The following is a 13,034-nucleotide window of genomic DNA, read 5'->3' as shown; positions in this document are numbered from 1 at the left end:
TTCAATGCTGCTCAAGGGCCTTCTCTTTCTTGGTTGGTTCAAACAAGTTCGCTGCCAGGAAGCTATGAGTTTTTCCCACATGAGCAGGTTCATCATGCAAATTTATAATCTGCAACTAGGTTCTCTCTCCAGGAACTAACCACTTCTGAAATCAAATAAAAAATCAGAATAATTCAAGATGCCCTACAGGAAATCTCTCCAGGTACATTCCCAGAGCTCTGATTTAATGATAAGCAAAGGAAACAAATGCATTGGCCAAATGACCAAGCAACGTTATTGTGATTCATCCTCAAGTACAGCCAATTCCTTTCAACTAGTATGGCTACCCTTCTATAATCAGGGCTTCTGCGAGGCACATTTTTTGAGCACTGTCCCAAGTGCTTTGTATATATTATATCATTTAAATTTTACAAGGTAGATACTACTGTAATTCCTATTTTAGAGATGACAAAACAGATGAGGTTTATTATAATTATTACACTTTAAGGATTATTACTTGCCAAAGTCAATGCTTATGCTTTTACTTGAGCTATTTGGCTGCCCAAGATCCTGCTGTACCATGCACAAGACTCTGGAGCCTGGAGAAGATATAGATGAAACAGTAATGTAGGCAAAGTTTGACTCCTACATTCCCAAGCCTATCACCTACTCTGCCACCTCAACATCTACTTTATCTTTCAGACAAATTCCTTCTTTGTCTCCTTAATCTTTCTTCCAAAAGTACACAGTTCTCTGTAGCTATTCTTTCAAGGGTAGGGAAACAGATCTAATGAGTGAGTCTCAAACAAAGCTGTTCATACCTACCATGAAATTAGTGTAGTATGGTTTTCTCCTTTAGTGACTGGCCAGTAAGAGAGAGTGTGTATGAACTACTGGGATTAAACAAGCAGCAATATGAGGGGGAAAAACTGATGTTTGTATTATCAGGAAACTGGTGTTCTCCCATAGATAAAACTGCTAAAGGACCAGGGTTATATATATTACCTTGTTCATCTGGCTCAGAACCACGTGCATAACAGAAACTGTGTATGTTTGTTGAACTGAATGGAACTAGTCTTCACTTTCTCATTTACGTTGGTAAAATTCTATACAAGCCATTCTATCTCAGTTCCCTTACATATATGATGGCAGAGTTAGGCCAGATTAGTGGTCTTCAGACTTCTTGTCTATGAAAACTTGATTTCAAATGAAATAGTAAGCATAAGTGCTAGGAGCTGAATATTTGTGCATCTGCATCTCCCCCACTATCCATATGTTGCAACCTAGTGCCCAATTCTACAGTATGAACAGGTAGGGCTTTTGCAAAGGGCTTAGGTCATGAGAGTGGGATTAGGTCATGAGAGTGGGATTGGGTCATAAGTGGGATTAGTGACATTACAAAAAACAAAACAAAACAAAAACCCAAAAAGCTATCTTGCTCCTTCCACAATTGAGTATATAATGAAGAGCTAGCTGTAAAGAAGCCCTCACTAGGCACAGAATTTACCAGCACCATGATCTTGGACTATCTGGCTTCTAGATCTATGAGAAATATATGCTTGTTATTATAAAGCCATTTAATTTATAGTATTCTGTTTTACGAGCCAAATGGACTAAGACAATGAGCATAAACAAATTTAAGAGATAAAAATAGTTTGGCTAAATTTGTGGGCTGTCCCTTTCCTGACTTCTCTAAGCAGGAACATAGGCTGGAAACCACAGAATTGGTGGCAACTAATTTTTATGGTGCTAAATATTTATTAAGTATGAGCTCTGAATACCCCAAAGAAAGCTGTGTTTTAGTATAGTTTTTATAAGGAATTAATTTAATTTAATTTTGATTTGCTGGACAATAGTGTCAATAAACACTACATAAGAACTTCACCACTTAGTAAAAGTTTCTTAATTTTCCTGAGCCTCAGATGTCTTATCCTGAAAATGGGGATAGTATAGTAAATGGAAACAAGGATTAAGGGATGTCATCTACCTATCTAATACTTGCTGCAGAACAGGTGTATATTTAATGTTCTTATTGGAGTAAGGAGCCTTTGAACCCAGCTGTATGATTCCAGCACTGCACACTGAGACAGACCAGCTGTGTATCTGGCTTTAAAACAGACATGACGGAGGCCCTGTAGGGCAGGCAGTGCTGGGAGGATGGGTTTACACTACCAATGGCTACTAATGTCCATGAGAGCAGTAAGCTTCCTTCCAGGGAGTGTCACACCCTAGTATGTGGTAACTATGAAAATAATCAAACACAAATTTACTATTTTCTTGGGAATCCATTTTTTCCCTAGCCATTATAAAGTTTAACTTTTGTGAAATTAATTATATCAGTCGAGACTCCCAGTTTTGATCATTAAGATTTTTAAAGCCTATAGAAACCAAACATTTAGAGTCAGCTAGCCAGATTTTTTTTTTAACCCAGGAAATGTGTCAAATTGGACTTTAAGATAGTTCATTATCATACACTATTTCAAGTGAACTTGAACAAGTAGTCATGAACTTTTCAGATTATTACTTAGAGCAATGTCCACTACTGATTTCATACCACTGTTAATCATGAGTGACATATTTGAAAATATTTAAAAGTTTTGATTCAATTTAATAGTATCAAATATTTTGGATAGTATAGTGTCAAAATTCATCAAACTGAATAGTTAAGCTCTATTCATTTTATTATATATTAATTATATCTCAATTTTAAAAGGAATATCACATATACTCAAAATGGCTACATACCAGAAGTTCTCAAGACTTGGTATTGTTATGCACAATAATGCTCCCTATAATTAATATGTGAGATATGAGCACTTTTCCCGTAGGTCTTAATGGAGGCACCTACCATCTTCTTTATCTTTAGGGATTCAAAGAATGTAAGATTCAGTACTGGGGTCAGTGACATGCTGAAACATTTGAATTTTCGCATTTGATGAAGCATCAGTTCTCTTCCCCCCTTAAATTCTTTTATGTGACTGACAGTTTCATCCATTTTTTTCCTGAGGCAACTATTGAAATTCCTTTGTACTTGTGGAAGCAAGTTTGCTGGTTCAAGAATTTTGTTTTACCTCTGCCTCTAAGACTTGTCAGCGGCAAATTAGGACAAGGAATTCTAATTTATGTTTCAAAGGCCTCAGTGGTAGTAAGAAGTATTTTTATTTACATCCCCACCAAAAAAGTGTCAAGTCAAGATGATGAACCACAACACGCTACTGTACAATTATTAGAAAATTCCAAGAGGAGTTGTGAAATATGAGAAGCAAGAGCAAGTGGAGATAATGCCAGCTAATCCTAATAAAGCTCCTAAAGGGCTCAGGGCAGCAGCTGGAATTGCTCAGGAGGGAGGCAGAGTGTGCATTTGGTCCTCACTTGTTCACATTCACATTCATACACTACATATAAAGTCTCCATGTAAATATATATGTATAGTATGTGTGTATAAAAAGTTAAAACTATTCCTTACATTTCTACTGTTACACAGTAAACAATCCAAATGCTAGCATAAACAGTGGTTTTATCCTTATTGTTTTGTTGACATGTTATAATGAATATTTTCAAATATGCAGAAAAAATTGAATGAACTCTACAGTGAAAGCCCATATATGTACCACTTAGAATCTATAATTAACATTTTGCTATATTTGCTTCATCATCTACCAATTCATCCATCCTGCTATCCATTCATCTTATTTTTCTGAAGCATTTCAAAGTAGACCCCAGAACTCAGTACCTCCAAGTCTCAAAATGGTTTTTATTTTTTCTTTCATCCTGATGCTACTCTAGTCACTAGATCAGTGATTTTCAACTGGTATGCCGCAAGAATTTTTAAAACATGCAACACCTGGCTATTTAGTCAGGGGCACTGACCTCTTTTCCCTTAGGTTGTCAAATAGAAAAAAAAAATTACAACAGCTAACACAATAGCCATCAGTGTAAATGAATCAAAATTATACCTATATTTTTGTCAGATCAGCAAAAATATACCTTTTGGTGTTCTACACAATTTAAGTAACTAGTTTTTGTGTGCCATGAGATGAAAAGGGTTGAAAATTAATTATATTGGTACTTTTAGTCCTTATTCTAAAGACATGGTTTTTTACTATTGGATCTGTTTTCTTGAAAAAAGATGTTTTACTTATTAGACCATTCTACTGGCAATATTATGGGGACTATGCAAAGTGGATATGAAAAGGAATAGATTTCTATCTCAAGCTCTGTTCAGCAGACGACATAAAATTTAATGTAATCACACCAAGGTAAATTCAGTTGCTTTCATGATCATGATATCCCTTAGACATTTTAGGTTTAAACACAGTGAAATTCACGAGTCACCCACCACCCTTCTCCTCTTAGAGCTGACCCTATGGTATTGAGACATTGGTGGAGAGAAGTAGGTTGATCTATTTCTCAACCCTGATCAGTATCTCTCCTGTGATGGAATCACCTCGGATGCATTATGTCCTGTCTGGTCCTCAGACATACACTTTCTATGTACCCCACTAGTTGAGATGTAACTGGGGGCTCCTCTAGTCCCTAAAGGATGGGTCTGCTCCACATGCTCCAATGTGGTATTCTCTTCATGTCCATTGACATCCGTATTTGTTTATTATTTTTATTAAATTTATTGGGTTGCCATTGGTTAATAAAATCATATAGGTTTCAAGTGTACATTTCTATGATACATGACCTTCATATTGTATTGTATGCCTGCCATCTAAAGGCAAATCATCTCTCATCACCAAATATTTGATCCTCTTTACTACCTTTCCCTTCCCTCTGGGAATCACCAGACTGTTGTCTGTGACCTCTTTCTTAACTAATTTTCCTTCACATTTAGCAAGGGGAAGAAAACAAAGCACAAGAACTTTTTTAGATTCTCTCATCTGTCTCTGTGACTACAGAAAACTGTACAGTTTCTTGGTCTTCTCATACCAACACTCCAACACAGACCACAGAGCCATTTCTACTTTCTGGCATCTAGTGCATGGTGGAACAGAAGTGTTCTCTGCTTTTTTTTGTTTTGCTTTGTTTTGTTTGTTTGTTTGTTTGTTTCACCAACAGGGAGAGGTAGAGTTCCTTTTAATCTCATATACTCAAATTTAAAGAAAGTTGTATTCTGCCCACTCACCATACACAAAGAATTTTCATACTTCACCTAAGAATCTTATTTCCTTTCCAAAATTCTAGACTGTTTATTCCACCCCAGGAGGGGACTTCATATCCATTCCCTGTGCCAGGTTAAACAGGATAGCAAAGTATTCTTCCAAATGTATTGCTTTATCCAATATCTAGTCCCTGGGAGATCAGAAGCTCAACATCACCATATTTTGTTTCTCTTTGCAGTTCAGCTGTAACCCCAATTTTTTTGGTGCATGGAGGCCAAAGCATAACTTGAACAGAAGAAAGGTAGTGGGATTTCAGATTTTTAAAAAAATAATAAGTAAACAAAAAACATCACAATACCACTTAGCAATGTCTTTGTGTATGCACTATATGGGTCAATCTGTTGTCTAGAGTACTGGCTCTCAACCAGGGTTGATTTTACCCACCAGGGAACATTGGGCAATCTCTGGAGACACTTTTGTTTTCCCAGCTGTTACTGTGAATGCTACTGGCATCTTGTAGGTAGAGACGTAGGATGCTGCTAAACAACCTACAATGCAAAAGACAGCCCAATGATGAAAAACTTCCCAGACTAAATGTCAGTAGTGCCAAGGTTGAGAAACCCTGGTTTAAACTAATGCTTCTAAAATTGAAGAGTACAAATTTTCAGCTGTAAGATAATTAAAGTCTGAGGACCTAATGTAAAACATGGTAGCTATAGTTAATAGCACTGTATTGTACACTTGAAATTATCTATGAGAGTAGAACTTGTGTTCTCACCCCCTAAAAGAAAGTATGGTGATGAATATGTTAATTAATTAGGTGGGGAGAATTTTTTTCACATCGCATACATATCCATGATGTACAGTTTAAATATCTTGCCATTTTATATGTCAATTGTATGTCCAAAAAACTGAATTAAATTAATTTTTAAATCTATGTTTTAGAAATCACAAGTATTCTATGGAAAGGCTATCTCAAGAGCTGAGGGAAAGACATGTAAGTCACCCCTCAATTCATTATAATAAGGAAAATTTACTTTACAAGAAAGTTTCCATATAAGATTTCATTGCATGGTGGGAAGAGAGATTGTTCAGGTACATTTTCAAAAATCATTAAAAGAGATGACTTCCTAATTTTTTCATAGATCATAATTTTTTAAATGGGGGATAGTGAAATAGTCTTTTTCCAATTAATGACATTTTAAAGGCTCCCATTCATTTTTATCATTACTTCATAAAAGAAATAATCCTTTTTCAATAAAAAGACAGGAAATTTTATAATTTCAGAATAAAGGACACAAATTAAATTGAAATATTTTAGTCTTAAGGAAAACATAATGTTATCTTTATTTCTCTGACAGACCAGCCTCTGTAATAGACATTGATGGGAATCTTTGCTGCAGAACTCCTCAACTCAGGGATTCGATGAAACCTTTTTCAGCCTTTCTTCTCTCTTCTCAAAGTACTATCTCCTTAGTCCAGTGGACCTTGCGAAGGTTTCTATCCAAATAATAATAGTAAAGAGTCCTACTTTGACTAGGATTTCTCAAACAAGTCACAGCATTTAGAATTCTGATGTAGAGCTCTGTCTAATTCAACCTAGGTTCACAGATTCTATTACAGGTAAGAAATAAAATTATAGTTACTTTTTTATTCATAATAGATGGTTGTCTATACTTAGTTCTCTCTTCCTTCATCCCAAGTGCCAATTCTCAGGAATTATCACCATAACAGTTACCAGTTGGGACTACACACAGTAACCCAAGGTATGAGACTGATGGTCAAGTCAGTAAAAGGAGAAATAAGAGTGAATATACATGACATTGATCTGAATTTGTTACTGCTGACCCAATAATCCGAGTGAAAAATTACCATTTGTATATTTATATGCCATAAAACAGTAGACATATATATTTTCAAACATTGTCTTTTATCATGAGGAACACAACAAATTCCCATGAGTAATATTAATGATGACTGCCACGGTCTCATAAACTGTGGATGCAGTGGAATCTCCTATGGATTAAGTATAGTTTACAAGACCAGCTCTGCCTATCCCACTGCTCAAGTGACTCTCTTCCATGTACACAAGAATGATAGGACAAGTGAGAATCATTAGGTTTCATATTTTTTTAGATGTATTGACTACAAATTTTATATATCTAGTGAAATTTCATTTTAAATACTTAGACCATTTTATTTCTCCCTTATTAACTCTCAGCCCCATCTTTAACCTACCCTCTGCCATATACATTATAACAATAATTTGATCAATGACTAGCTCTTGGAATAGATAGATTAAATTATAAAATAAAAACAATTTCCTCTACATGGATTTCAGTGATATCATATTTTATACTGCTAAAATAATTTACATCATTATTAGCCAATACTAAAAGATCACCTTCAGACACACAGCAATGCACATACTATAACTATAAAATTATAGAAAATAAAAATATGCTTTAATTACTAAGGGTTTATAATCTACGAAAATTTCAATACATATAAAAATTTCAATATAATTATGCATAATATAACCAGATCTTATCTGGCCAACAGGACACACCAGATGAATTTTATATATGCATAAACACAGAGATTTTCAATTCTACTATGAGCTTTGATGCTATTATTAGTACTTTATTTCACCTTGTTTTATTGTACACAGATATAATAACAATAGAAATGAAGCAAAAAAAAAAAAGGACAGAAGAGAAACCTAAAATATATTGAACTTATATTCTGGGTCAGACATTATCCTTAACTGTTTTTTTATTTGCTCTCATATGGTTTGCACAAGTTTTTTGAAGTAGGAAATTAATTTTGTATTATTTATCCATTTTACATATGATGAAATTGAGGCTTAGTGACATTAAGGAACATTCCCTTTGCAAGTACATAGCATTAAATCCAAGTTAAGTTCAATTCCAAAGTCCCTCATCTTACTACTCTACAGGCTAAAGAAAGTATGCATTTGACAGGCTTTTATAGTAAGCCTATTATAATCATGGAGTCATGGAACAGGAACTTGTAATGCAAAGAACTGTTATTTTAATTAATTTAGTCCTCAGATATTTACTAAATGCTTACTCTGCACCAGAGAGAGGAGAGGCTCCTACCTGGAAATGCCGACATTGAATAAAAGACAAATATTAGTCAGTTGCTGGAAATTACTGAATCTCACTCAATTCTGTTGGTCTGTAACCCAGAAGGTCTTCTATACTAGGGCTGGTAACATCGTTATTGGAGACTTGCAATTCCCAAGAATTTCTCTGCTTAGTCTCAGAACCCTGATTTCTGGGCTCATTCTGACCTCCACTACCTGTTTTTCTCACAATTTACATAGGATCTGTGATTTACTAATTTATTAAAATTCAAATAGCCCTGGCTGGGTAACTCAGTTGGCTGGAGCATCATCCCATGCACCAAAAGACTGTGGGTTCAATCCTGGTCAGGGCACATACCTCAGTTGCAGATTCAGTCCCAGGTTGGCATGCATACAAGAGGTCCTCTCCCCCTCCCTCTCTCTCTAAAATCAATAAACACATCCTTGTGTGAGGATTTTTAAAAACTCAAATTATTTAGTCTTTCTTTTAAAAACTTACAGCCATGATTTCATATGTTTTATAAGAGTTATGTAGAACCTAGTTCACAATAGGCAGTCACAAAGGCATCTTTTTTTTCTTTTCCTGGAACATTAGCCCAACCTACTCATTTTACTGTTAAAGACATTAAGGCACAGAGAGATGGCTAGTAACATGACTAGTTAATAGCAGAATTAAGACAAAAACTCAAGTCTCTTAGCTCCTCATCAAGTACTATTTTCAATTCTGTGTCCCAGCTCATTCAGAATTGAGTCAATTCCTCACATAGGGAAGTCTTTTCAATTTATATCTCTAATTATGGGTGTGAGAGTCACAAAATTCTCTGCCTATTCCCATGCCAGTTCTCTAATTAAAGAAGTGGTAAAAGATATGACTGACGTAATGAACATCAAAAAAGGAAAAATATGAAATAAACATATGAGGTTATGTGTTGGCTTAAGATCAATTCACTGGTCTTCATTATACTTATTTATACAAGCCTGAATTTTATCTAAATGAGCGCCAACTCTACATTCTAATTCAGCAGGGTGGTAGCTTCACAGGTTTTATGCATCCAAAAAAAGTAAGATATCAAATTTCAATCAAGAATGTTAAGTTCCTACTAAACTTCACAACAGCATGGATGGAACTGGGGAGCATTATGCTAAGCGATATAAGCCAGGGGCGAAAGACAAATACCATATGATTTCACCTATAAGTGGAACCTAACCAACAATACAAAGATGCAAGGAAAATAAGATCAGCAACACTGAAAGAAAAAGAAATCAACAGAGACAAGAGGGAAGGAGCGGGGCGGGGGGGGAAAGGAAGGGAAGGGGAAAGTCAAGGAACATATAGCAAGGACTCATGGACAAAACCAAAGGGGAAGAGCTGAGGGAGGGAAGTAGGGAGGGGGCAAGGGAAAGTGGTGGGGGGTAGGCAGAGACAAATGTATTTGAAAAAATAAATAAAAAAACAAACAAAAAAAAAAACATGAGAACACAAAACCTAAAAAAACAAAAAGATATGCCCTAAATTATCTTCTGTTCTTGTTTTATAAGTTCAATCTCCTCTTAAATGTGATCATATTAATTAAAATTACTTAATAAAAAAAGAATGTTAAGTTCCTGTATGCATAAGACATTATCATAGGCAGCACAGGTAACACAATGTTTCTAAGACATAGTTCCTGATCCTTAAAAGTATTACAATCTTTTGTATAAATATTAGAATTTCCATTAGGAGACAATCATGTCATTCATTTATTCATTCATTCACTGGCCAAATTATTTATTGAGCATCTATTACATGCAATCACTATGTTAAGGAGACTATCAGCAAAGACAAGCAAACAAAGAACCACAGTTGTAGATGCACTAATTATGCCTTGTTGAATAGCAAACTGCTCTAAAACTTAGTGACTTAAAGCAACAAAAATGTGTTATCCTACAGTTAGTGTGGAGTTGGAGACCAGGCATGACTCAGAATCTCTCAAGGGTTCAAGTTAAGCTGTCAACCAGAGTTACTGTCTCATCCAAAAGCTCAGCTGTGGAGGAGAAGGGGTGGAAAAGACCTGCTTCCAAGCTCCCTCACATGGTTATTGACATGCCTTGGTCCCTTGCCACATACACCTCTCCAAAGGGCTGCCTTATGACATGGCAGCTGGCTTCCTTCAGGGAGAACAGTCTAAGACAGAAGACCCCAAACTGAAGCTATCATCTTTTTTATAACCTAATCTTAGAAGTGACACCACACCATGCTACCACACATGCATTATCCTGTTCATTAGAAGAATGGCAATAAGTCTCACCTTCATGCAAGGGGAGAGAATCACTAAGTGGTGGGGGTGGGAAGTGAGGGTCGCTAGGGCCATCAGAACTGCCTACCACAACAGATCTTGTCCCAGGGAGGCTTAGAACCTTTTTACATTTACCACACAATGCATGGCTTTAAAAAGGGATTGGTCTGTGGCAGGTTCTCAACAATCAATTATTTACATAATAATAGGTGATAAATCAAAAAGGTGGATTGGTGCTAAATTGAGGAGAATGCCTGGCTGAGTATTTTATATTTAATATAATGGACAAAGTGAAAACATTCATAGTTGGAGCATTAGAGAACATTATAGTTGAATGCAGACTGGTGCAGCCACTGTAGAAAACAGTATGGAATTTCCTCTAAAAACTAAAAATGGAACTGCCTTTTGACCCAGTAATTCCACTGCTAGGATTATACCCTAAGAACCCTGAAACACCAATACAAAAGAACCTATGTATCTTAACGTTCATAGCAGCACAATTTACAATAGCCAAGTGCTGGAAACAACCTAAGTGCCCATTAGTAAATAAGTGTATCAGACAACTGTGGTACATTTATACAATGGAACACTAGATAGCAGAAAGAAAGAAGGAACTCCTACCTTTTGCCACAGTGTGGTAGAAACTGGAGAGAATTATGCTAAGTGAAATAAGCCAGGAAGTGAAAGACAAATACCATATGATCTCACCTACAAATGGAACCTCCTCAACAAAACAAACAAGCAAGCAAAATAGAACCAGAGACATGGAAATAAAGAACAAACTGACAGTACCCAGAGGGGAGGATGTAGGGGGATAACAGAGCAAAGAAGGGGGAGGGTCCTCAAGGAACATGTATAAAGAACCCATGGACTAAGGGAATGGTGGGGGCGAGGATTGAATGTGGGTTGGATCTATTGGAAATGTGAGGTTTTTATTATGGACATGAGATGTATGTATGGCCATTCATGAATTTCATCCTTGGCAAAGAACCAAATAAAGGAAACATGGACATGACAGATAGGGAGAACTTGGAGTTGCAGAACAGATAATACTTATCACAAATACATATTTTTAGCATCCCAAGATCTATGAAGAAAACTCCTTCAGATTATAAGGCTATCTACCTACATCATTTATGAACAATATCAACATCAAATATAATGTCTAAATCTCTCATTCATTCATTCATCTATGCATTTACTCAAACAAGCACAATGCCAGGTAGTGGGCATACAAAATAAGGGTGATTTGTGGTCTCTTCCTGAAGAAGCCCTCAAGCTATCAATCTGAGTCAGAAATACAAGAAACCCAAAGTGTGCAGTTGCCATAGTACAATTACAGGAGGCAAAGGAAGTTCAAAGAATAAACTGAGTTTTCCTCCAGTTCCAGGCTTAGGGCTTGCTAACAATGACAAACACAGATGCCAAAATGTGGACTCATCCACAGTACAGTGAAAACGAGGGTAGGTTCCACCAAGACAAAGTTATTAGCCTTCCTGTGAATACATGATATAGCAACTGACAAACTCAAATAAAGAATGAAGAACTTGAATAAAAGAAGTTGAGGCAACCAAAACTCAGAGAACTAAAGAACCAAACAAGCAATTATTTTTATTTTCATCAAAAACATTCTCCTTGCCTTCACTGCAGTTGGTGTCTACATGCAAAATTTGTGGAAACATAGTTAAAGGCTTTGTGTGGCTGTAGATAAAAGACTCATGGAATTGTTTTGGTAGAGGTTTACAAAGAAGATATTATCAAATAGATAAGGCCCAGTACAGCTCAAGCATGAACACAATAGAACTTATCTGTATGGCCATAGCACAAGCTAAGGATAAAAATTGTGCTTACTGCTTCTGCAAAGCAGAAATAAGGCAAGATAGCTAATGTCATCCTGATTTACCAAGTGCAGCCAAGACTATTCTTCTTTCAGCAAAATTGCTGAACTGTGTGGTTGAGGCTGAATGATTTCCACACAAAACACTCTTTACCACACACAGATCTGAAACAGCAGAAGAATCTGTGAGGCTAAAATAGGTGTGCTGTGTGGAAGATGGAAGAGTCCCTTCACATGAGCAGCTGCCAGAGAAAGAAGTGGAAGAATATATCAGCCCAGCAGGTTCCACTTGTAGTGAAATAAATTGGCAAGTCAGCTTACAAGCTGGACTCAGATCTTCTATACCTGGTGTTCACAAGGCTGAAAACAGAAAGGAGCAATATTCAATTACCACTATCATACAGAAATTGCACCTTACTTGGCCCTCCTCAAGTTTCAAGTCATCTGCAATTACACCCTCATAGTCAATTAGCATTGACGGAAAGCACATACCAATATGATTGTGTCTAACAAAACTTATAGGCACTTAACTCATGCCAGGCAGTAAAAACTGATGTTTAGAGACAGTGAAGGTGTCCAGGTACCTTTTCTTCCTGAGTTAAAGGATGGCTCTGGGAGAAGGAAGATGAAACCAGAGATCAATTATATCTGGAAGGGCTTTCCTCCTTAAGAAAGGTCTGACTTCCCATATCATCAGCTGAACAGGGTATACACAGGAGACTAGC

This window comes from Pteronotus mesoamericanus, unplaced genomic scaffold, assembly GCF_021234165.1.
Source record: "Pteronotus mesoamericanus isolate MK-2021 breed Mesoamerican mustached bat unplaced genomic scaffold, CSHL_Meso_final contig_20, whole genome shotgun sequence".
Lineage (NCBI taxonomy): Eukaryota > Metazoa > Chordata > Mammalia > Chiroptera > Mormoopidae > Pteronotus > Pteronotus mesoamericanus.
The sequence above is the reverse complement of the archived record's forward strand: the minus strand, read 5'-3'. Positions refer to the sequence as shown.